The sequence below is a fragment of the Gouania willdenowi genome, chromosome 5 (assembly GCF_900634775.1).
Source record: "Gouania willdenowi chromosome 5, fGouWil2.1, whole genome shotgun sequence".
Taxonomy (NCBI): Eukaryota; Metazoa; Chordata; class Actinopteri; order Blenniiformes; family Gobiesocidae; genus Gouania; species Gouania willdenowi.
The window spans coordinates 12387418-12413667 of record NC_041048.1 but is presented as its reverse complement, the minus strand read 5'-3'; the positions used below and the strand labels follow the sequence as shown (position 1 = coordinate 12413667).

The following is a 26250-nucleotide window of genomic DNA, read 5'->3' as shown; positions in this document are numbered from 1 at the left end:
CAGTCCAGTCTTTATTGAACTGTCTATTTTCGGCGTCAACTTTCCATCATTTTTCCTTAGAATGTGCCATGCCTGCTGTTTATCTGAAGTTCCTTTCCATATACATTGTAAACAGCTGTGCCGGAAAACACTGCGAAGTGCTGCAAAGTGTGTGTGTACAGTTTTCAGCAGACATGACATAATTTATTGACTAACTATGGATAGATGGGCCATGGGCTGGTTGAGCTTGAGGAATGGGCCGGTTTTGGCCCACGGGCTGCTAGTTAAACAGCCCTTCTTCATAGTATTGACTAGAAACTGTTTAAATCGTAGTGATAAAGGAGAAATATTTACATGTCTGTGATGGCTCTGGGTCACCGTTACTCTAACTTGTACTCGGGTGTCACTCTGGTACCACCTTGTCTTTAGAAAATGCAGATACTAGAAGCTTCTAAAATGTGATATGAAAAGACTGTAGTGTCCTAATGGTAGTATTAGCTGACCCGGGATGCCTCAGGGTTGGACTTAGCAGGATCAGCATTTGGGCAGCTTTGACTATTCCGATGCCAACCACAGCCCCTCTGCCTCTGGTTCCTACACTGTGAGTTAAGATAGACCTTCATTAGTCCCACAGTGGGGAAATATGAAACATCAATGCTTAGGCTAAACCGTCACAATAGTCGCTAAGGAAATAGGCGGCTGCAAGCTGCTTGCAGCCACCTGATGTTTCTGTGTCAGCGCTAGCATCGTTTGTCTACCTGCTCCACAGTGGGAGATGTCTGTATTAACTGATAGCAGTAACGCATGCATTAAAAAGAAAAAAAGGGACACTTGAGCTGTGTTAACCTGGAACACTCTCATCTTTGGTTAGACCCATGATTTTCATTAGTTAGCGTCTCCAATGATATATTCAAATGGTCGCCTTATTTAAATAAGAGATTATTTTTGTGAGAAACGGCTTCCAGAATAAAACTAATGGTGCACTCACACTATGTCTCCATCTTGCTTTATTCTGAATTTGCCACTGTTAAGAGCTTAAAAAAATAACCTCAATAAATCCAATAAAAACAAACAAAATTATCTTAAAGTACAAAATAACCACCAGATTAGTCTTTAATGGACTGCTCTTAGGAGATTTCAGATGCACGCCAGAATAATTCTAATACTCACCGATATGCGATTGGATCACTTTAATTGGTAGCATGTCCAACCCTCCTACCACTTGGTTAATTGAAACGCATGCTGAGTTAAACCAGCTTACACACCTCCTCAAACATCTCATGGGTTTCCTTAAGTTTGTGTCACTCATATCAGTAAACAAATGCTTCTACAACCATGGCAGAGGTAGACTTTTTATTTTTTCAAACTATGGTAATTAAAGAATAAGACTGAATCTGATTGATGAAACATTGAAGCTCCTAATAATGCCAACAAATGAGACAATGTTGCAGTAATGTTGGCATCCCTTCATTTATTATTTATTTATGTAAGGCATTAAATGTCTGCTTAACCTGTCTTTATAACCATAACTAGCAGCATCAGATTGCAAAATTCTTGGAATCAGTGGTTTCCAACCTTAAAGGTATAGAGGAGGAGTTTCTCGAAGTTTAGAAAAAAAACGGCCTCTCCACCTTTTGAAAAAATGCACATGCGCAACACACTACCTGCTCCCAAGAGGGGAACGCCTATTAAACATGCGCGAGAGAGCGTGCACGGGCCCAGTTTTCCTCGTACACAGCTCTGTTTACAAGTTGGTGTCGGTATCGCTCATACAGCTTACTTTCCAAAAGAAGATTTAGACTTTTCCCATTATGTCAGACTCGCCGGTCGCCACCGGTAAGTGAAAAGTGCGCATGCGCGGCAAGCGAAAACTAGCTAAGGATGAGCACGTACGACGGCCTTATGTAAATATATCACCAGAATGATTGACACATTAGGAGGATCAATAGTCTTGATGTCCCACCTGGATCTGTGTTGACTGTACACATTTGACAGCTGCAGTCACAGACACTCGTAGATAGTCTCTCCATGTGCTTTTTTTAAGTTTGAGTGATCACAGATCAATGTGTTTTACACACTATGTAGATTTTAAAAGTTGCATATCAGCAGCTTCTGTCTGAGTGTTTTAAGGCTGGTTGGTTTGATATTTTCCTCATTGGTGTCGATTGCCTGTGGAAGAAGTGGTTTAATTTGAATGAGTCAGATTTTACACATGCTTACTATTTAATTGTTTCATCCTAAAACACAGATTATTAATAGTTAAATTAAAACTGATAGGGGCTGATGGCATTAAAGGAAAATTCATTTCTTGTTGCAACAGTGCCATAACTTCATGTTTCAGTGGAAAGTGTCTATTCTGAACTTGACTTGTCCACACTTGTAGGGCCTCAGACTTTCTCTGATAATGGAAAATGGATGGGAAAAAAAATGGAATTGACGTTTAGAAAGGGAAAAAAAACAGACTGAGGTTCTAGTAGTGTGGCTAACTGAGATGTTTAGCTCTAGCTATTGTGATCTCCCATTTTTGTAAATCATTGAAAATTTAAATTGTAGAATTAACAGTAGTTGGCTCTATAAACCGTGTTTAGTATGTTTGGTGCGATTTCTGGAAGTTTGATTGATTTTGTTTTTGTGACCTTTCACAAACAAACATATCATTTATTTCATATTCACTAGACTAGAGCACATGTCAAACTCAAGTCCCGGGGGCTAAATCTGGCCCTTTAGACCATCCAATTCGACCCGCAGGATGAAAGTAAAAAAAATAAAACAGAAAAAACATGAATTATCATGTAATGAGCAAGTAATTCAGTTGTAGATCCCCCAGCCCTTCTAAATACACAAATTCAATGAAACTCCACAATAACCAATAGTGGATTGAAATTTTCCAGTGCATGACTGCATGAATTTTCTTCAAATTATTTCACATATTAAGTACCCCCAAATTAAATATAAACAATACAATTTAAAAGTGAAAATCCTGCAGACTGACATTTTTCACTTGTTGCCTGGGTATTTTTGGCGGCTTACGTACTTTATGTATCATTTTTATGTCGAAGTGCAAATTTGGGGACATTAATGTTGAAATTTCTTGTTTTTCTGTTTAAAATCTGTGGTCCACTTAAGATCAAACTCAGGGTTTTCGTCAGCGCTGTTGAGTGTAGGGGCATAGGTGGAGTTTGACATTCTTGCCGGGGGGGGCAGCAAAAAAAGAAGAAAGAAATTAAATATATAGAATGTTTCGCTCCACTAATAAGGAATGAAAACGAACGTACCAATCTACCTGTTTTTGTCATTATCATTTCTGTAACATATGTTTTGAAAGCTGTATTATGGACCTGCAAAATAAATCCAAAATGAAACTTGAAATGTTCAGCAACTTAATCAAGCCCCTGATGTTGTAATTTTGCTCCCCTACGGAGCAATGGCGCCCCTACGTTCAGCTTTCAGCAACATAGGGGTGATTTTCTGTTGTTTTTTTTTTTTTTTAATCGGTACCTTCGTAATAATCGTTGCACACTTGGACACAAAAGGCACTTCAGGTGTGCACGGGTTGTTTAAACTGTCTTTTTAATCTCCATAACCGAGAAACTCATACATCAGCCACACCGTCAGTTTAATACAGGCAATCTGTTCGGATGCCCCTGTCTTTACCCAAGGACCCAGAGGACTCCTGCCACCACTTAGCTGCCCTTGATGCTGCCTGTGTACTTACTCCACTGTAATCGTAATTACCGTCCAATATAAACGGTGTGCTTCAACCACACACTGTATAGCGCACATGAAACTGCTCGTCATGTTTCTAATAACTCACAACGTGTGTGTGTGTTCCATTATTACTACAGGTCGCAAATAATTCCTCATTTAAATTTGAGAAGCACGTCTTGGAATCAGTCTCTTGTGTGTATATGTATGTGTATATATATTGTATATATATCACAAGCATGAGTAACTCTAACTACATTCATCATCACCTTCATCAATTCAACAAATAACCTTAGCTTTAAGGTAAGGCTGGAACAAAGATTAAAAAAATAAATAAAACCCAACTTTAGCTTTACTTTACTAAATTTGGCCCTCATAGTTATACATTTTAAAATTGTCTGCACTAGTAGCATTTGCTCGTGCACCACGTGATCCCTGGTGAGAATCCTGAAACTACTTTGTATTTGACCCCTGAACTAAAATGAGTTTGACACCACTTTACTAGAGCCTCTGAATTTCCTGTTGAGATTTTCCCCAATTCAGTGTAATCTAAACCCAAGTTTTCAGTCTAAAAAAAATTGGTGTTCTGACATTCTGTTGATCTTTGTTTTTCAATATGCTGGTGTTTGAGCAATATCATTGACAAAAGGCTCATCCATAGTAAGATCTAGTGGTGGTGACTCACAGACTTAACAGTCTACTGTTGCTAAGGCTGGCAATTAACTACATGAAGTATTCTGTATCCAAAGAAACACACAGCGTGTGTTTCTGTGTATGTGTGCGCGGCTGCATCTAAAAGGAAACTCTTGCCCGTTAGCTGTTAAATCTTGATGTTCATGTGCGTGACAATGACAAAATTCTATTTTGATCTGTATTCTAATACGTGAGCATCTTTGTCTTTGCAAGCTGCATCATTTTAAAAATTTATCCTGTAGCAGTAGAATAAGTGACAATGTACGTTTAAGGTAGCCAGCTTGTGCTTTTATTGTATTCACTTTTTGCAATAAAATATTAATAACAGCAGCCACGATGGTCAATGTGAAATTGTTTCAATAGTGCGTTATAAACAAATATAGCTGGACCACTGTTTAGTAGGAGGTCTGTGTTTGTCAGCCCGGTATCTATATCTTGTTCTGTCTCACAGAACAGCAACATAAGCAGAAGAGTGGCTTTTTCTAGAGAGATTTGAAGAGCTATTTATAGATCTGTGCCAGAGCAGCGAGCGTGGAGCTGTTGCTGCTGCTCCTATCCTCGATGTCTCTTTCTTAACCACTGCTGTTTGGATTTCTGTCTCTCCATCAGTGTTTATCCTCTTTCTTTTTTTCCTGTCTGTGCTTTCCTAACTTATTCCAATGTTTCCTGTCGCAATTTTTGTTCCCATGGCCATCCTTCTTTGCTTGCTTTTAATTTGAATTATTGATCATGGTGGAATGGAGGTGACTGGTTGCAAGCTGAAAGTCTCTCCCAAATGTCACTTGGTATATCTGTCTGATTGACACAGGTTTTTTAATGAAGGTGTAATGAAAATATTTTGGTTCATTTTTAAAATCCATGCAAACCTAGCTTGGTAAAACATCTGTTAAGTTTACAGGTATCTGTAACACTTTATATCAACAATGCATCTAGAATCCGGGTTTCAGTGTTGGCGCAGATGGTTTCTGGTTCATGGACCAACCAGCTCAGGATAACGTGATAACTTCTCTTTTTATCAAATCAAACTAAGTAGAAATTATTCAGCAGCAAGTAAGACATCTATAGTTTATGTACACTGAAAGATGTTGTTATAGAGTGTATAGACAACACAAGTCCTCCATGTGTCACCAGCAGGTTTCTTTGCATCTAGAAGCTTGCACTGCAATAGGATTGTGATTACACAGGGTCTGTTGTGAGTATCTTTGGCTACTGATCCTTGCTCAGCTCCTCCTCTTTCCATTTAGTTATTCTAAGCCCTTGTCTTACCTTCCCTCAATAGTTTTTCACCTGGCTACTTAGTGCAGAAGCAATGGATGCACCTCGTTTTGAAGGATTGCTGCAAACTATCCCCTTTATCCCAGTCATGTTGTCATTCTGAGTCAATATTTACTCCATGGCTATGAAAGGATTGTAAGGTCATTAGTTAGTCATGTTGTCTTTACTAAGTTTAATTAGAATGCATCTTCTGTGCAGCACATTTATCCACATGTCTGCTTGCTCATGGTTTAAGATTAACACATCTTAATTGAGGTGGTGTAATCATGTCAGTTTTTGCTTCTATTTTAAATTCATTCTGTCTAAAGTGAAGCTTTTTGTGAATTAGAGAAGCAAAAATATTTGGTTATGTAGACCAGTGTTTCTCAAATGGTGGTACATGATGGCACTACAGGGGTACTTGGGAGTGTGGAAAATTAACAAATAAAAGCATTGAAAATATTGGTGTTTTAAGATGTCTATTTTTTAGTTAAAATTGAAAACGATAATCATAATGATGTCTCACATCAGGGACATCGGAGACGAATGGAAATTATAAAACCGAGAAATTAATCTATTCAGGAGGCACTAAATACGGTTTCATTCTTCTCATTTGCAAAGTTAGATTCTGTTAACACTCATTCATTCCATCATTATTAGTTCTTTCCACAGTATTCTGAGCAAAATGTTATATTTGGACAAAGGGGGTACTTGGGTTCAGAAATTAGAGAAGGAGGTACTTGAGCCAAACAAGTTTGAGAATCACTGATGCAGACAATATAATGTAAGCAGGTGGTTAACAAATGTCTAATTGTCCGACCTAATTTACCTCCTGCATTGTACTGTATGTGGCAAAATGACAAAAGCTGTGGTGCATGACTCGCACAGTCCATGTTACCAGACTGCTGATAGTGCCAACCAAAAAAATGAGAAACTCCTTCTTCAATACTCATTTAATGCATATCGTGCACTTGGGGTGTAACGATTAATCCTAAGGCAGTTCAAAATTGATTCATAGGTATCACGGTTCATATCAATACTCTGAAAATTGAATCGCAGTACTATTTATCCATTTATCCTTCTCATGTCCAGAAGCATGTACATAAATGATTCCTTACCCCTTTAGCACCGAAAGAATATCTGTAATATAACATGAATATCTGTAAAAGTTAGGGATGTAACGATTCACTCAACTCCCGATACAATTCGATTCACGATACGATTCTCTCACGATTTATTTTACAAAATGGGACTGTAGACAAATGATGACTGAAAAATATTCCTTTATTTTTTGGGGGGAAAATACTGTACTATTTTTTTACTTTTGATTTTCATTGTCAAAGGAATCACTTCATAAACTATTCAAAACAATGCAATTTAACTAAAAATAAATCTTGAATGAAATAAATAAAGGAATAATACAAATGAAGAAGAAGCCTATTAATTTAAATTCTGGTTCTATAGTAAACAATGCAAAACTGCATAATAGTTCTTTTTCTTTTTAAAAGTGCAACTGAAAATGTATTTTGTGCCTTAACAATTGGACTTTAAAAAAAAAAAAAAACAGTCATTGCATTGTATTTACGTCAGATATTTGTTTGGACCAGCTGAGGGTGCTGGTAACCCAGTAGTCGGTTGGCATGCAGAAATTCTTGCAGTGAAGAAGAGATGCTATGCACTAGCAGACAGAGCTAATAGGAAAACGTGACTCTTACAGATATTCACGTAATATTACAGATATTCTTTCGGTGCTAAAGGTGTAAGGAATCATTTATGAATATGTTTAAGAGTAGAATGCGACGAGAAAGAAAGTAGTAGCAGATTCCGCCCGCCGTCAACACTTCTGGACAAGAGAAGGATATATAGCGCCCTCTGCTGTTTAAAAAAGTACGGCAATTCAATTTTCACAGTATCGATGTAAACCGTGAGACCTATGAATTAATTTTTAACTGCCTTACGATTAATCGTTACATCCCTAGTAAAAGTCACGTTTTTCTATTAGCTCTGTCTGCTAGCGCATAGCATCTCTTCTTCACTACTAGAATAGCTGCATGCCAACCGACCACTGGGTTACCACCACCCTCTGCTGGTCCAAACAAATATCTGATGTAAATATAGCACAATGACTGTTTTTTTTAAAGTCCAATTGTTAAGGCACAAAACGCATTTTCAGTTGCACTTTTAAAAAGAAAAGGAACTATTATGCAGTTTTGCTTAGTTTATTATAGAACCATAATTTAAGTTAATAAGCTTCTTCTTCATTTGTATAATTTCTTCATTAATTTCATTCAGGATTTATTTTTTGTTGAATTGCATTATTTTTGAATAGTGTATCAAGGGATTATTTTGACAATGAAAAATAAAAGGAAAATAATACAGTATTTTCTAGTTTTTTCCCGAAAAAAATAAAGGAATGTTTTTCAGTCATCATTTGTCTACAGTCTCATTTTGTTGAATAAATCCTGAGAGAATCACATCGTGAACCCAGTATCGTGAATAGAATTGTATCGGGAGTTGAGTGAATCGTTACATCCCTATCGTGCACAGTGTAGTTAAAAATATCAATTTGTAACAAATTAGGGTGTAAGACAAAATTGATTGATCGTATCATCAGTGAACCACATTAGACCTTGTTAACCTACCTCACTCCTCAATTTATTTTAGCTTGAAAGTTGATCGCACTTTATTTTCATAAAACATACTGGGCAATTTTATAGATGTGGTTACTTTCTTTTTTTTTTTTTTAAGAATAACAGAGCCACAATCTGTTGTAGAAGCAAAAGTAAATTTTTTTGAAAAATGTAATTGACAGTTTAAGAAACATGCCACCTGTTGATATTGGTACTTATTATGGTTTACCATTTACAAGTTTAAAAATAAATTGTACTTCATACCATTTTGTACTTGTATAGGTGAAATCTGCAATTATTGATATTGCGATGTCTATTTTGTATATTGGGAATAGGATATATTGTATTGTGACATGCAAATCGTGTATCGTGAGATTCATGGCAATGCACACCTTTACAAATGATACCTGCTGATCTAGGTATTTAGCACGTTTTCTAGTTCTATACTATTGTAATCCTAGGCTTCTGCTAAAAATAAATTACGACCATAATTTAGTTTTCTTCCATTTTGACCAACGCAAGAAAATGGCCTAAAAATGCAAAGTTTTTGGTAAAATGAGTGCAGCGTATGTCTTTCTTCTAATACTTTGCCTTTATTGGGAACATCATTCCTTTTTTGATACTTCTTTAAAACTTTTGACTCCCTATTTTTCATCTTTTAGTGCCTGGTTTCTTTGGGGTGGCTGTAGGGAGAACATGTAAATGTGTGTTCTTCAGGGATTTAATTTTTTTTCTCTGTTAATGAGGTGGTGTAATTTTTTTCTCTTTCAATAAGTCATTTGACATTCATCAAAACTCCCTATATATTTTTATATATGATCACTCAATTTTGTTCATTGCTGCATTGTTCCTCAGCACCTCTCTTATAGTTGAGTGCTCTTGGATTGATGACGAACAGTCGATAAATCACAAGTGCAGATTTTTCATTAAATCAAGAGCAGTGAGTGTTGAATCGCAGATCCAGTCTCTCTGTCTGTCTGTCGCCAGCCAACAGCTTCTGTGCAAAAGAAGTGAAGAGCTTTTAACTAGCTGTGAAAGTACATCTATTTATTATAGGCAATAACAGAGGAGTACTGCTGTTGAATGGAGTCCCATATGTGTTGATCCATGCAGCCCTGTAAACAGCTGAACTTTTTGTGCACCCTGGTTTGGCTGTCAACGCAATCACGTTGTTTTACTGTGGCGGAGAGCTACCATGAAACGTAAGAGCGTGAGTGAGAGAATCCACACAACAGGGAGGGCTGTAGGAGAAGGGAGCGGTGTAAACTGTGCGCAGGATAGCATAAGAGTGGTAAAGGCTGAAGGAAGCCATTCTGCATACAAGGTTTTCTCTTTCACAGTTGTGCTTGTTGTGATTCATTCAAGAAATAAGAAGAGAACACCCATTATGCAGGTTTTTTTGTGAAGCTCATTCACAATAGAGACCAGGTAGTGCCCACAGACAAGAAGAGAAGCATGAAGATGAAGGGAGTAAAGTGAGCCGAGGAGAGCGATAGAGGCAAAACCCCTGGACAAAGTCTCCTTGATTACTGGATGCTGGCAGTGGAATTAATTCATTTCTACTACCTGGCGAGTTCATTTTAATTTCCCCGTGGTGTTGATTCAGAGTTGCTTCTACTGCTGCCTCTACGTACGGGGATGATGTGCTTTTATCTGTGAGACAACTGATCCAGCTTGGCATGAAATTGACAGAGCTGAATTCTAAATACAGTAAGGGCTTGCTGTCTCTCTCTCTCTGTGTGTGTGTGTGTATGCATGGCTCTGTGCATATTTGTTGGAAGGTGTTAGAAATGTGAAGGCGATCTGTGGCTGATGTAGCTATGGCACCATTTCTGCTGTTATGATTACCTCATATTGTTTCACTTTTTGTCATTGGTCGATGTGAAATTTCTGCAGAAATAACAAATTGGTGCCGAGTAACAACAAGCCATAAAATAGACACTGTCATTGTATTGTATATATGGATTTTAGACTTGCCAGGCTGTGCAATGCTGTCATGAGTTTCTACTTTATTTTAGCTTTCTATCAGTTTGGTTTTTACACATATATATATATATATATATATATATATATATATATGGACACACACAAAAGTGTTTGGTGAGGCAAATGCTGAGGTAATGAGGAATTCCCTTCGACTGTCCCTGTCTGGGAGGAGGGTGGAGGTGGTCTTATAGGGTGGAGAGTCACAGAGAAGAAGGCGTTACTCTGCAACACTGTAATCCTGAGGAGGAGAGGGAGGGGTGTTGGGAAAGAGGACAAGCTATACGCTTACATAAGGCGTGGAAAGTCCAGCATTCGGACACGGTCACTCACACTTTTAATTTAAATTTACAGTAATGCAGTGAGATTTTGACTTTCTGTTAATTTGCCAGAAATTTGCAAGTGGCTAACTTCTTTGACAAAAGCAGTATATTAGTTTATCTGTTCATGTCATTGTCCCCTCCCCTTTTTTGTAGAATACTGTTTGCAGTTGTGCACTAATGATAAAAGGTGAGCAGCACAAGCGTGAGAAAAAAAGGCACAGAAGCAGAGCTGTCTCTCTCTCGAAAAAAAAAAAAAAATCTGTTGCTATAAATAGCTCTCCTTCCTCGTTGCCAGAGCTTTGCTTCACCAATTCAGGTTCAGAAAACCTGCCATTTCCGACGGGTAAATATTCTAAGCATTTGTTCTTTTTGCTCAACTTTCTTTAATTTCCTTAGCCCAAAAATACCTTCTGCGTCATATTTCTTGTTGATAGATACAAAAATATTCTTTTTGTTCATGTGCATACAGTGCCTTCAGCCAAATTGGTATATCTACTTGTGTTACAGTTATGATCAAACCTTAATTAAAGCAATTGAAACCGGAAACATTTAATTTAACTCTACTGTTGGCAGGAAAAACAAAAGACAAAAAGTTACACATTTATTAGTGGGTCCCCGCTCCATATTAGGTTGTCTGAGCCAGTGCTGTTGTCATATTTTCATCGGAACAATTGAAATATCTAAAGTATTTAGCCTTAATTTTAATTAGGCTTTACACAATTAGGATTTTTGGACCGATCACCGATCAGTGAGTTTAAAAAATGAATACCGATTTGATCATATAAATTCAGGTTGTTTTTTTTTTTAGGTACTGACTGATGCTACCTGATACAAATTCACGGAAAATCCAGTGGTACTATGTTTCAGGACCTAAATGCATTCTTGTCACTGTGAGGGAGTGCAATACTTGAAGAATTTCCATGCAGGACCTGAACATAACGTTTGTTGTCAGAGTGTGTGTGTGAATGCGTGGCCCTTGAACTGCTTGACCATTGTGCGGAGTGAGGGAGCGTGTGATCGGAGCAGATCGATTATAATGCCGTTTTTGAGTGATTGTCAAAATAAATGTTGCAGCTATTGAATTAAACTATAGTCCCATGTCATACTCAATGACTGATGTGAAGCAAGGGAGTTAAACCCGAAGCTGAGGATAGCGGAGTTAGATTCCCGTGTGTCTTCCGACCACGGTCTGAAGACGAGACACAGGAAAGGTTAACACATTGCACGCACAAGAGCATGACTCCGCTTTTTAAAATGTGACCGAGCACTTGCAGGTGTAAATGTGAGCTACACCATTTCATTTAGTCCTTGAACAGCAGCTGTGTCGACTATAAGAGAGTTGGAGATAAAGCTGTGGAGGCAGACCACACTGGAACTACATGAAGCCTCCACTCGCATTAGCATTAGGAGCAAACACATTTCCTGACTGTGCATCGCAAAACCTGCTGTTACTTATAGTCCATATTCACAGGTGCACAGTGGAGGTGGGGCGCACGCACACACGTGCACTTCTGTGTCCACCATCACCCTGAAACGAACAGAAATCTCCGGTATGAAAGCGAAAGTAAACGACAGTGCATCGCTCCGCTAAACAAAACAAGCGAGCACACAGACACTGTCCCCACTTTCAGAGCCAGTAGACTGGGGAAGAAGTCCGGCGCCCAGTCGCTTCGCTCCAACCGATCGACATTTTTGCCATTTGTGCATAGGTTTTCACTTTTGTGCATAAATGTGAGTGAAATAAAGCCGTGTCACGTAAAGCAAACAACTCTTCAGTGTAAATGAGATGATAAAACAATGCAATGGGAGCAGAAAGTGTCATCACGACAAAGACGTCATTGATCGGATAGGCTAATTAAGACATTACAGCCGATCACATTAATTGCATAGAATGCAACATATTGGCAGATGCGATATAGCCGATCAGATCGGTGCAAAGCCTATTTTTATTTTAATAAAGTAAAATTGCATTCCTGACTACACTGATGTTTCCTTATCGACTAGTCGACTTGTCTGTTACAACAGGGTTTTTAAAATCATTTGAGCACAAATTATTCTACAAGGGCAAAATACTGACTGCCTTTAATAACTATCTGAAAAGATCCTCTGTATACCAAGTTAATAGTTAAAATATTACTGAGATGTGCACACTGTGAGATGGATGACTATTTGAAAACTGCTGGTCATCTCCTCAGTGATGAATCAAAGGAAGCAAATCACACTGAAAATAAACTAATGACCACTGGATTCAATGTGTGGCATTTATTTATTTAACTATATATTTCAGAAACATACCGAAAATTAACAATCCTACATACCTAGTGGGGTGGGAACCTCTGGGTACGATATAATACGAGATACAAAGCTCGCGATAATGATTATCTCACGATATGACGGTGCTGCGATTATCGATATATTGGTCAGAAATCAATGTACGATAATCTGAAAAAAAAAAAGATCAAGTGAAAAAATGCTATTTTTATTTTATATCTCTGAAATGAAATAAATTGAAAAAGTGTCCTATGAACAGTGACACTATTTTACAATAAGTGTCAACATACGAATGTAAACAAAAGATCTCCAATAGTGCTTTCTGTAAACAAAAAATAGGGTCTTTCTTACCAGTGACACCATTATAGTATAATATTCCAGTAAACAATATATTGGTTACTTCAACAAACAGTGACAAAATATCTGAAGACCTACCTGCACATTTTAGTGAAAAAGCAGAAAAGGTTTTGAGAAAAAAAAGCATTATTTTTTAAATCGATACTTAGCGCGAGCATATCGATAATCGATCATGCAGAAAAATATTGCGCTATATCATCACACTCCTAATAACTACAGGCAGTAGCAACTTTATGATCAATGTGATCAACTGAGTTGTTGCTGAATTATCATCTCTATAGCTAAATCTTCTCTGCCCAGAGATCATTACATTGTTCTGAAACAACAATGACAGGTTAGCTAGCCAAGCTGTGCCCACTTTGCTAACGTCCAGTTGTTGTTCCACTAGGTTCCGCCTCAACCCAGTTTTCTTTTTTTATCCAAATTTTTTTCCAAATCATGCTAGTTCTCCCTCTAGCCGACTGAGTCTGGCATGTGTGGGAGTGGTGGCAGGACAGGTAGCATTCAAATCCGCTGCAGATTATGCATTTCCCAAATGACAGTGGTCATTCAGAAATGGTCCTGTTGAAGTATACGTGTCACACTTACATTTATTTAAAACGCTTGCTGCCGTTACCAGTAATTGTTTTGTCACCAAAAAGCAAACAGAAAAAACATGTACACAGGTAAAGGTTTATACGCCCACATCCTTAATTCCTTTTGGGTGTGCATAACTATTATGTTTTGTTGTTTACTTCCAAGGCATTTGCTGTTCCTGTAGCTTGTCTACTGCATACTAATCTTAAATGTTTGTGTAAAAGAAGAAACACAAAAGCGAAAGAAAGAAAGGAATAAAAAATCGACAAACTTTGGACCAACTACTGCTTTAATTGCCTTATAAAAGCTTTTACCTATTACATAAAAAAACTACTGATGCTCTTGTGGTGGCAAGAGCAATGCTTTTTTCCCCCTTTTTTTCCTTTTGCAATACACACTTGACAGTCATGACAAAGTATAACTCACATCAATTGGGCTGACACGTGTCACTCAAACTACCTGAATGTTGTGCAAGTTCAAGTGGGACATTATAGTACAGGCAAAGCTTTGTTTGTTTGTGTAATTTATGGAGGTGATGTCATTCAATGTAAAAACCATTTAGAGTAGGGCCCTATAAAATCCGTTTTATTTTTTTTTCCAAATAACGTGTTTTCCACATTAGTTTTTTAAAATTCCGTTTTTTTAAGAAATATTAATCAAGTTATTCAGAAAATAATAGTTTTTAACTCCTGTGAGGAAACAAAATGAATACTTGTAAATAAAAAAACCCATAATTAAACAATGTATTTCAAAAAATGAAACAATTAAAAGGTAGATATAAGTTGAAACAATTAAAAGGTATATATATAGTAGGTATATTGTAGTGACATGGATTATTCTGACTGCTTTTTTTCAATTATTAAAGTGTCATATAAAGATGTAGGAGAGCGGCATTAATGTCACCTAATTCCCCATCAGGGATCAATAGCTTACTGAATCTGAGCAGATTTATTGTTGATCAACTTAATTTAAATTATCATGATGACATAATTCCAGACCGTAATTAATACTCAAAAATAAATGGATGCAACATGCATCTGTTATTTCAGCACTAGGGGCCAGAATATTTTACAGTGTCAGAACTTATCATTAACCTACGATGTTTAAGACATCGATGGTCTCGTCCACAACAACACACAACTTTTCCCACAGATCTTCTGTAGCTCTGCTGAGATGTTGATCAAATGCTCTGACCAGGTGATTAAAGGTGATCATGTTTTCACGGAGCACTGCTGCTCTTGCGAGAAACGAACAGAGCTTCACAGGCACAGCAAAGTTAAGCGGGCACTGGCCGGCTCTTTATTTAGGAGTCAGCGATGATTTGCGTAGTTTTTTGGCTCACCCCCCTCCCGGTCATGACGGGAGGGGGGTGAGCGGTGCATCTAATGAGTGGTCCCCATTAAAAAAAAAACATCCTTTGCCTCACGGTGACTGCGTTTAATCCCAATTCTGTCCATTTCCGCGTTCAACACTGGTTTCCCAGAACTGCGCCCTTCTAGTCAGGTGCACACTATACCACTTGTGCAGTGCTAATACATTCGGGTGGACGTGCTCACTCTGTAATGTGAATTTTGCTATGCAATGAGTGAAATGTCTTGCATTCAGGCCCAAATGTGTTGTAAATTGCAATGCAACACCGGTTAAATCATGCCTTACACAAGTTGTGCTCTCACATGCTTGCTTGCTTTTTGCAACTGAAAAACAGTTGTTTCTCTAAGTCCCACAGCACCCACATCGTCACATACTGTATAATCACCAGTGTTGGGAAAGTCTCTTTCTACACAAAACTACTTCAAAGTTCAGTTCGCAAATCTTGAAATGAACTTCATAGTTCATAATTCTAAGTTCTCACTACCAAAAATGAATCAAGCCATACTACTTTTTTTTTCCATTATGTCCCTTCTAGCTATTTTATTCTCAGAATACTGGCATTTCCCCATTGTTGCCACCCATTCAGTCCACAGGAGTAGACAGCTGCCACTTTCATCCAACAGTATATCCTCAAAAAGAAAAGGAAAAACCTGCTGATCGAATGGCCTTTTGTAATGAGAAACTATTAAAGCTAAACCCTAACAGTAGTCCTTAAGGCTTTCCCTTTTCAAAATGTTTCCAAACCTGAAAACAATTCACATTATCAAATTTCTTTTTTAGTCCATTCTAAAAAGGAACCTCAAAAAAGCAGTACTGTAAAAATATTCCAGACAGGTTCTCAAAACAAATTACAATTTAAAATATTAAAACCATAGTGGAGACCATTCTGCAGTATACTTAACAAAGGCCTGAAGGTGTGACCTTTTCATACAATTGATTTAAGTGATTATATGAAGATGCCATTTTATTCGTGAAGATGGTCCTGCCTTCATTTATTTTTGTCTTGATTTGATGACTCATGTTCCAGATGACTATGGCGGCTGGTGTTGCCAGATTTCATGTTTTCCCCCTAGATATTTAGCCCATTTATGGCATGTTTTAGCCGGGTTTTTACCTGGAAGTCTCTATGGAACTCTGGCACTCTCTTGAAAAAAGTTAAACTGTGAGAAAATCTGGCACTCTCTTGAAAAAAGTTAAATCGTGAGAGTTCTGTTCACAAACGCCAGTCATCAGGTAAGTTCTTGAACGATCATTCAGGCACAACACCGATTGGCAGTATATGAAAGTTTAAGCTTTGTGGTGTCATATTTGAATATCTCAGTTGTTTGTCTGATGGCATGATGAACATATAAAGATTGGACTAAACATATGTTCTTTCTGTCAGTGTTAGTGTTGCCTGTGTAGACATGCTCTCCAGATTTAATTCAGATCTTGCATTTTGAGTCATTTAATTGAGTAAAAATAAAAAAAGTATTTGTCTCTTGGCACAGATTTTTAGGTTAGTTCACTTGTATTTGGCCACAATATTTACCCTTTGGTTAGAGGATACAAGCCATCTGTAGACCACACTGTCACTTCACTTGACAGAGACAACCTTGCAAGTTACCAGGCTGCATGCCTGACTTTTAGTTTGGGCCAGTAGTGGTTTTTATGAATGACATTGAAAAATATGTTGCTCAAATCCAGTGGTTTGTTGAACACATTTTCCAGTGTACAAACTATAACCTGGTAATTGACCCCTAAACTCGCCATTTGTGTTGGATGTGATCTGGGTTGTGTAATCATTAAAAATGCTCCCTTTCCACATTCTGAGACCACAGATGGGAATTTAATCCTGACCTTTAAAATTTTAATTATTAATTGCCCAGTTTGAAACTGAAAAAGGAATGTCTGCAGCTTTGTCAATACACTTTTCTAAAAAAAAACAAATATTGTTAGTGTTTCAAAAAAAGTTGGAGAAAAAGAGCCAGTGGTTTGAATGGAGGTCAGCCAACAGCCCAGCACTGGATAAATGACCTATGGATGGTAGAATAAACCAGGCTTATCACAGTTGCAGTTCTATATGAGTGTTCATCATTTGTTGTTGAAAAATTGGGGTTCTTACGACTGTTTGCAGTGCTGAAATGTAGTTTTGGATACTAGTTGGCGTTACAGTTTAAGCAGAGGTTGTGCTAGACTCTTTGTTTTTGCTGATGGCATATTTGACATTACATTTTCAGATGTAAACTAAAATAAACCAATACCGCTGTGATGAGTCATTGCAAGCCAATGAATAAAATATCAATCAACTGCTGCTTTAAACACTGCCAGCAGTTGAGCTGCTACACCTGCTTGTGGAGAAAATGCAATGTAGCCTCATTAATCTGTGACTGCTTTTGCCTATATAATCACATAAAGTAAACACAGCGCATATAATAACTGGCATAATTAAAATATACAACCATGGCTTTTCTTTTTCATTTTTCTAGTCAATCGCATTATTTGCATTAATAGATACCATAACGGTAATTGGTATTGGTGTGTACACACATTTGAGTGTGTTTGCTTTCTATGGAAGAAAGGAGTTTCAGACATTCCTACTGCTAAGACAATAAATGTCAAGTTTAGAGTTGACGTTAAATTAGTCCTTTGGTATAAAAATCTGCTGGAGGGGTGTTGTCATCTTTTTTCCATGTTGCTTGCTGCTCAACTACATGGATTGCGGTAAATAGCGTTACATTGCTACAATTGAAGAGGTAATTTGTTAAAACCAATAAACACCAATTTGGGGAAAAATTAGATGTTTGTAATAACTTTTTGCAAAGCACCTTTTTCAAAGGCCAAATCTGTTTAGGTGAAATACCGGCATCTGCAAGGAAAAACAGAATTCAAAGTTTCTGTTCTCTGGAAGAAACCGTGAAATGCCACATATATTTTATAGAAGAAGTCAATGACTTTATGCCACACACCCTTGAACCAAGCAGCCATGTTGAAACTCTCAGGTCAGTCTGATCCTGATCCGTAGAGATATTTGAGGAACACACACACAGACAGAGATTCCTTGCTTTTATAGAGCAGTATTTGTAATGCTGAGCGGTAAACCAATTCATACCAAATACTAGCATTTTTTTATAATATCAATTCTATGCCCATTTACTGCAGTAATTATCTATAACATTAAAAAATCAATTGGATATTTGGTTAGTGTTTCTTTTCTCTTTTTATTTTTTGTATCTTTTTGATGAGTGAAGTTTGTTGAATAACGATAAGGAAAAAAGAAAATTGGGTAACATCTAGAGGAAAAACATCCAGTGGAAACAAAAAAAAGAGAAAAATATCATACCTTGAAAACCGATACAGTAAAAAAAAAAAACTGATTTGATTTTTTTGTCATACTGCCTAGCAGTAGGTATTTGTCCCAATTCTAAAACATTAGTATGTTTGGTTAAAATGACTCACAAGCCATCTCCGGTTAAGTACAGAACTGTAACCTGTGTGCGAAAAGAAATCCTTTAGGTAGCCTTAAAAAACTGGAGAATGAGTCACTCAAAGCCCCATTAAATGCATGTATTAATCTGCATTGTGCAAGCCTTGTTTGTTTGTTGTGTTATTGCACCTGTGTGCCTGGGCTGTGACGTTAAGACAACATGAGCTTGCTGTGTGTTTTTGATATGTTTCCATTTTTGTGTGCAGTTTTTGATTGTTGTATGTGAGCACCCGGTGAAAGATACATTAGGCTTTGTAATTGGGGGAAGTGGGTGGGGGTCGTGAGAAAGTAAAGGAGAGGAAAAATATGGGGGTGTTGAGCAATATGGCTGCTTTTCTCTTGGTGACAGAGCTTGTTTCCATGGAGCTGGTCCTCCCATTGGTGGAAATCTGGTCCAATCACTTAAGAGTGCAGATTGTTTCATCATTGAGAATTTCTTCCTGTCTCATTAGCCACCCCTTGCTTTTCCAACTCTCTCTTTTTTGCTTTCCTCTCTCTCTTACAGCATCTTTCTCCACTCCCTGCTCCTCACACTAAAAAGGAAGCCAGAAAATTACGTAAGAGATGCGGCCACAAAATTTCATTTTCAACCAATTCATTGTTGCAAACTCAGGTAGATCACAAGAAAGTTTCAACATATATACACCAAAATTAGTGTACACATTTAATTGAACTGCTTAATATAGATGAGGCTTTTAAAATTATGTTTGACAGTAAATATCTTAAAGAATAGATGGACAGTAAAGGATAATTGAATAATTTGTCATGTGTTCAAACTCAATCTTAAAGAGCTGTTTAAGCTCTCTAACTTTAACAAAAAAAAACAAATCCCAGTAGTGACCAGATGTAATAAAGACCCGTTGGTGGACCAGTGCTGGCTTTTTCTAAGCTAGAGCTTGGGGTTCCAGGAACGAGTTCCAAGCTTGTTGGATTTGGAGCCATAGGTTGCAATAAACAGCTTTCATGTCAATCAAAGCTGTATATAACAGCCTGTCTGGTTCAAGGTATATAGAACTGTTGGGAGATGTAAACCCTTAAGTATGTGCCGGGGTGGCAACAAAGCTTCCTCCCTGGTGGTGGACATGACTATCGTCTTAAATAGATTATTTCTGTGGTCAGAAGAGGTGAGGAGGACAAAACGTTGAAACGCTTTAGGATTCGTTTGCTCATCGGTGTGAATGCAGCTTAAAAACATCACAAAATGACAACAAATATAGCATTATTTTGTATCGGTTTTTCCTTAAAGACTTAAACATAACACAAGGACATTGGACTAGTTGTGGTCAGTGCGTGTTAAGAAGAGTCACTGTGCAGTATACACTTTGTTTTACTTGGCTGTCATTCATGTGAAATTGATTCGGTGCAGTCAATAAATTCTGAATTTCTTCAGTGACACCGATATCATAATGTATCGTAGGTGAAATTCCTCGCAATATATTGATTATCGCTGTATCTTGATAATATCATTATCGTGGGAAAAAAAACCATTGTGATAGTATCGTATCGCAAGGTACCTGACGATGCCCAGCCGTACTTTCCTGTATTGATACTCCGACTTGCCCTCGAATTGAAAAACCGCAATTTTCTAGGAATAACCAAATTTCATCCTCAGTTATAAAGATTATTATATGTTTATACAGTTGTTACATGTGCACATCTGCATAAGATTGCATGCTTGATGAAATTAAAGAAAACTAAAAAACTATTTGAAGTGCAATGATTAACATAAACTTTACATACATTAAAAAACAACCTAAAACACCTTTAAACAACAAGATGAATATGGTTGCATCAATTTACCAGGAAACATGTTAAAACACAGCATATGGCTACAAAGTAACAATAATAACCCGATAAACAATAATAAATTTAGTAATATTGACATCATTAAAACAGCAGCACAATAAATTAACTATTTACAAAAAGAAATTAGATACAATAAATTGCACTGATTTTTATTTATTTCAGTCAAAATCTTATTTTATTTACTTTTTTTTTTACAGGATTTTCTTTTATCCAAATACGCACTTTTGGCATTGCACATCTTTTCAAAGCAGGGTTTGAATCGCTATACCCTTAATACTCTCCTCTGCTTTTCAATGTCTAACTGAATCTGTAGATTGTATTTTTCTGTTTAATGAGGCAGCATTCACAGAATGGTATGCCTGTTGGCAGTATTTGTGCAAAAACTGAAGCACCTTATCAACCTGATTGGGATGTAATGATTGCAAGTGCCAATTGTTTATTTGGCCTATACATTATATCCAAGCCTAAATTTGCATTGTTATTGTCTCTTGTTTTAGCTTTTGGATGACTGTTTTTCTCTTTATCTTTGACTTCTGTTATTTGTCTCAAAAGATTCTCAATGGATCTGTTCATTCATTGTGTCTCTTTCTCTCCCCCCTCTCTCTTTCTGTTTCTCGTGTATGTGGTCTTCTTTTATTACTCTTCAATGGTGAACCACATGTAACCAGGAAAGCACTAGGATGCAATTATACTGAAGATATCAGTTCTAAATATTGCATCTATAGATCTTGTTCACTTTTTGGCACTCATATTTCAAAAATGTGATCTTTTGATTCAGCAATAGTGTTCATTATTAGCTCTCTTTTTGCTATTGTGAAAAGGGGTGTTCCTCTTTTCCTCCATTACCATGGATTTCTTCATGTTTGTCCTCATGCATCATTCTTGATCTTAATTTTTTGGTTGGAACAACAGTGAGCTAAAGAAATATAGGAAGGTAAGTTATACAGGGGAGGAGCATGAGGGAAGAATGGAGCGAATGAGTCATAGTTCGTCCCACAGGACTGAGTGGGCAGGCTGAGTGGAGGAGGATGGCGTCAGCAGCAAGCCTGACAATTTAAGAAAACACGGTAAGAAGAGCAAGAGTGGTAGAGAGAGCTAAGACTGTGGGTGGAAAGAGAGACACATTGAGGGGAGGAGTTGACACGGAAAGGGCGGAGGCTGAAAGGGGTATCCTCATCGCATTGAAAGAAACAAGAGAGAGGGTAACGGAGATGAAGGACACATGAGATGGAAAAAGAGAAACCTTGTCTTCCGTTTGAGTGTGCCAATCTCTCTCCATGTTTGTTTTTTCAACCTTTGCATTTTGTTTTGTTAAGGTTTCTTTGTTGCCAAAAATCAAATGTACCCTACACCTATTTTATTTTGTGGAATCACAAAATGTTGAGATATATCAACTCTGCTATAATTCAGAAATTCTGAAGTAGTTAAGTCAAGTACTGTAAGCATGGCCAATGCTCCTTGTCTCCTCATAATGTGGGATTTTGCATCTAAAGGAAGGGGGAATCCTCTCTGACATGGACAGGCTTTGGTGCACATTAACTACGCAGCTTTCAAGGATGGAATGCGTAACAATGAGCTTGCAGAAAATCTGTCTTTAGTGTGTGTGTGCGTGTGTGTGTGGCCCGTTATGAAATGGGTTCTCCCTGATGTCAAACAGGCGCAGTGTGCTCCTGAATAGAGGCGCTGAGCTGGGTTGTGCTTGCTGTGGCCAGCTCGCCTCCTGTTGTCTGAGTTTTTCATGCTCACTCGGTTTATTCCACCAGTGTTCAGTCCAGTTCATTTCTTTCTTTTACTTCTCTATATAGGTGTATTATAATCTCCTTTTAATTTCATTTATGAAAAAAGTCACTATAGCAAGAACTTAATAGTTTCTGTTCTGCTGCAGTAAATTATACACTTTTAAATGATTTTATTTATTTATTTTTTTACTTATATCACAAGTCTATGGGATGTCTGCTTTCATTTAGATTAAAAGTGATGTAAAATCTCGGCACAAAGCAGTTTTCCCTTTGCCTTAACTGACTGCTCTGCTAAATACCTTTCATTTTTCTGGCTTACTTTGATGCTAACTATTACACAGACCCCGACTCCACTTGACAGCGGCTAAATTTGACCGTGCGCCTAAATCTGCTGAAAACCTTTTGTTTAACTGCCCCAAGGGTTTGCAATGGTCATGCACACTCACTGGACACTAAGACTGTTGTATCTCACTAGCACAAGTATGAACTACCTGCACATCTATGGCACAATAAGCCTATTCCATCGCTTGCCAAATATGTATTCTTTCACCAAGAAAAATGATTTTGAGTTGTAGAATAATTACATAGGTTCATAAATTATAATTAACTAATTTCTTTTAGTTGTCAAGTGAAATGACTAAGTTTTGGTAATTTCTACCTTTTTGACTCATTTCCTTGAAGAAATAACTAAAACTTAAAAAAAAAAAATAACTTGTGCAACTATCTTGTTACAACATCTGGAATGCAACATTTCCAGCATGCTTTGTGGTGTTATAGTTTCAGACTGAACATTAACAAATATGGAGGATAATGCATTCAGATTTTGTTATTCATTGCAAAGTCTATTTATTGTGTTTAACTTTCATACTTGGTATCTGTCTTGTGGTTTTTTTTGTCACCAAGAGTCATCATTAACATTTTTCTTGAATCCTGCTGGCTTTTATTTATTAAAAGTAGCGTGTGCTTGTGGTCACTTGTTAGTTTGTCTTTCCGTACACCTGACAGATAGTCAGGGTTTGTAAATAGTGTGTCTAATTTATCAAATTATGTACTGTAACTAAATATGTAATGAGCTGTAACCAATCTGCTTGAAGCAGCATTTGTGCATTAATTGTAGGGGAGGGAGTGAAAAACAATTCACATAAAAATCGCGAGTCTAATCATCCACAATTTGGAATCAATTCATGAACTTCTAAAATCATCTATATATATATATATATATATATATTTTTTTTTTTTTCCTTCAACAAAAACTCTGATTCAGAAGATCCACTTAGTCTTTATTCAGGAAACACTGTAAACTGAACATACAAAGATATATTAGTGTTCTCATAAATATAAAATACCACTATACAAAAAGTCAGCTAGCTTCATGCTAACATCTATGGGAAAACCCATGTATATGCTCCTGCTAACATTTACTGCGATTTATATCACACACCGTTTATACTTAACTTTCTCAAACACAGTCTTAGTGTTATGAAACAGTACACTTAATCATACTCACAAGCATATGTAGAGACCAGAGTCGGCGTCAGGCGGTATTAAATGGGGGGGCATTAAGGGAACCCCCCCCTCCCCCCGAGAATCGATTCTGAATTGAATCGGATTCAAATCGTGAGACACCCACAGATTCACATCCCTATTTAATTGTAGTTTGATATAACTAATCATTCCTAATACGTTTTACCTGTTTTTTTAAGATATTTGCAGAGAATGTGAGTTGTTTAAATTAGAATATTGAGTCACTTAAAAACTCAACTAATCTGGCAAAGATTTGTAGTGCTGCTACTAAGATTTTTGGATTTTCTGGAGAGACTTATATTATACAATACTATTGCAAAGGGAAATCATTAGCCAAAAATGTATTTTGCAGTATTCAATACCAACACTTTTATTCCGAAACAAGGATTTTGGGGAAGCCTATCTGGACCTAAAGTTTTGAGCAAATGTATTTCAAATTTTGATGTATGTCCAGTTATGGGACACTGCACTTTTACCTTTATTTGTACTCTTTTTTTTTTCTGTCTTTCACTTCCTCTTTCTCTCTGTGCACAGTGCAATTCATGTATTTATTTTTAATATCATTCCTCTCAATGGTGCTCTCTCAACACAAATGGCAGCAGTTGAGAATGACGTTGCCATCTCCTAGGCAACCCTGTGGGCTGGTGTGTGTGTGTTGAGCAAAGCTGGAGGGGTGTTGATTCGAGAACTGAGAGAACATGAAGTAGAAATGGGTGGAGGAGGAACGAATATGTATAGCTGGTTTATTCATAAGCACCCTTCGACTGCTGCCAATTCACAAATTTCCCTGTCATACTTTCCTCCCACTAAGACCTCATCGTTACCTCGTGAAATTTAGTTTTTTTTAATCCATGTTTACATTTTCTCACATTGAGTTTCTAAAGGTTTAATCTTCCGATAATGCACAAAAAGTGGAAATTTCCACACCTGTGCTATGAGTGCTTGTCTGATTCTTTTTGCTTTTTTTTTTCTTCTAAAATCACCATTTCCATGAAAGTGAGCTGACGGACAATACAAAAATATGCAGTTTGAGAAAGATAAAGCATAATTTCCTTAATAGTGCATTCACTTTTAAAACCTGTGTCAGTATGTTCTGAGCTTTATTCGTCTCCCTCCAGTAGAATCAGCAGCAGCAGCAGCGCAGTAGTGATGAGTCACTCAATGTGTGAAACATGACGTCATCCGTGTCTTCCTTTTTCCTTCTTTGTTTTGGGTGCTCAGGGCTTCCAGCTGGAGGACAAATCATGCTGCTGCACTGATCGCCAGAGAGAGAAGAGGGCCCCAAGGACCATTGAGACACTGGCTGGCCTGTGGGTAAACCTCTCCCTATTATCTAGAAAGCTTATTACTGCTTCCTGATTTCACCCGATCACCATCATTCTTTTGGATTTTGCCTTGCATTCTTTACAAAGTCAACTAAGATGCATGTTTTAAAAGTTCTACTATCAGAATCCCTGTATATATATATATGTTTATACTTTTTTGAATGGGAAGTAAAAGTGTTGTTCTGTGATGAAAATATTTGTGCCTGTGTTCACTTAAACTGATAGACTACATTGTATAGCTAATCTTTTTTTGTAGGCGCTGAGACTAGCGGTTTTCCAAAGCATTGCTGAAATTACCTGTTCTTGCCTATTTTCAATTATGTTAATCATCATTCATGTGATTCTTGTGGTTATTATTATATGACATGGCTCTACAGTGTGAGCGAGTCACTCTCATTCGCGCCTAAAAAGAATATCCCTGCAAACAGCAAAAAGATCTTAGTCGCACTCTGTGCAAGTAAAGATAAATTCTAGGAATGCACCGAAATAAAATTCTTAAACAAATCCGAAAATGAAAAAAAAAAGGCTGAAACACCGAAAGAAGGATCATACAAATTATTAATACTATTGCATTTATGGCTTTAAATATGTACTAACCAAAGATTTTCGGCTGAAAATGTCCCAAAAGGGCATTTTCGGTTTTCTGCCAAATATTTGCGCTGGCAGAATTCTCGGTGCATCACCAATAAATACCAAACGTACATATCCTTACACCATTAATCACTAGACTACTTACTTTGTGTGGTGACGGAGCTGAACATCCTAGTGAAGTGTAGAGCGAGGCGCTCCCATATTCTGCTTTAATACTGGAAACCAGAAAGCTTGGCTCTCTGCTGATGAATTATTGTTTGCCTAACAGATCGACAATATAAAAACCTTAATCAACTTAAGCTTTATTTATACATAGATTTAAAAATACCACACGCAAACAATCCAGGGGAGTGGTGGCCTAGGGATGCTGGCCTTGTAATCAGAGGGTTCCCAGTTCAAGCCTCACCTGGGCCATCACTGTGGGATGTTGACCAAGTCCCTTAACCCTGAACAGCTCCCCAGGTGCCACAAAATGGCTGCCGACTGCTCCCCAGGGATGGGTTAAATTGCAGAGGACAAATTTCAATATATGTGTAACAACATATATACATGACGAATAAAGGCTTAAAGCCCAGTTTAATTTAATTTAACCCCAATAACATCACACAGACCCCCACACACATAGAATTAAGATAAGGAAAATGTCACATGATACCT

General features: G+C 37.4%; 1 protein-coding gene across 13 annotated transcripts in view; it reads left to right on the top strand.

Annotated features, from left to right (window-relative positions):
- r3hdm2 (R3H domain containing 2) overlaps nt 1–26250 on the top strand; it is a 59593-nt gene that overhangs the window by 5480 nt on the left and 27863 nt on the right. For 11 of the 13 annotated variants that reach the window (XM_028446127.1, XM_028446126.1, XM_028446119.1 and 8 more), the window contains exon 2: nt 24899–24987. The gene's annotated coding sequence lies outside the window, so the exon portion shown is untranslated. Of the gene's footprint in view, nt 1–9849; nt 9972–24898; nt 24992–26250 lie in introns of those variants that run through there. The other 2 variants (XM_028446116.1, XM_028446118.1) reach the window with 2 other exon arrangements.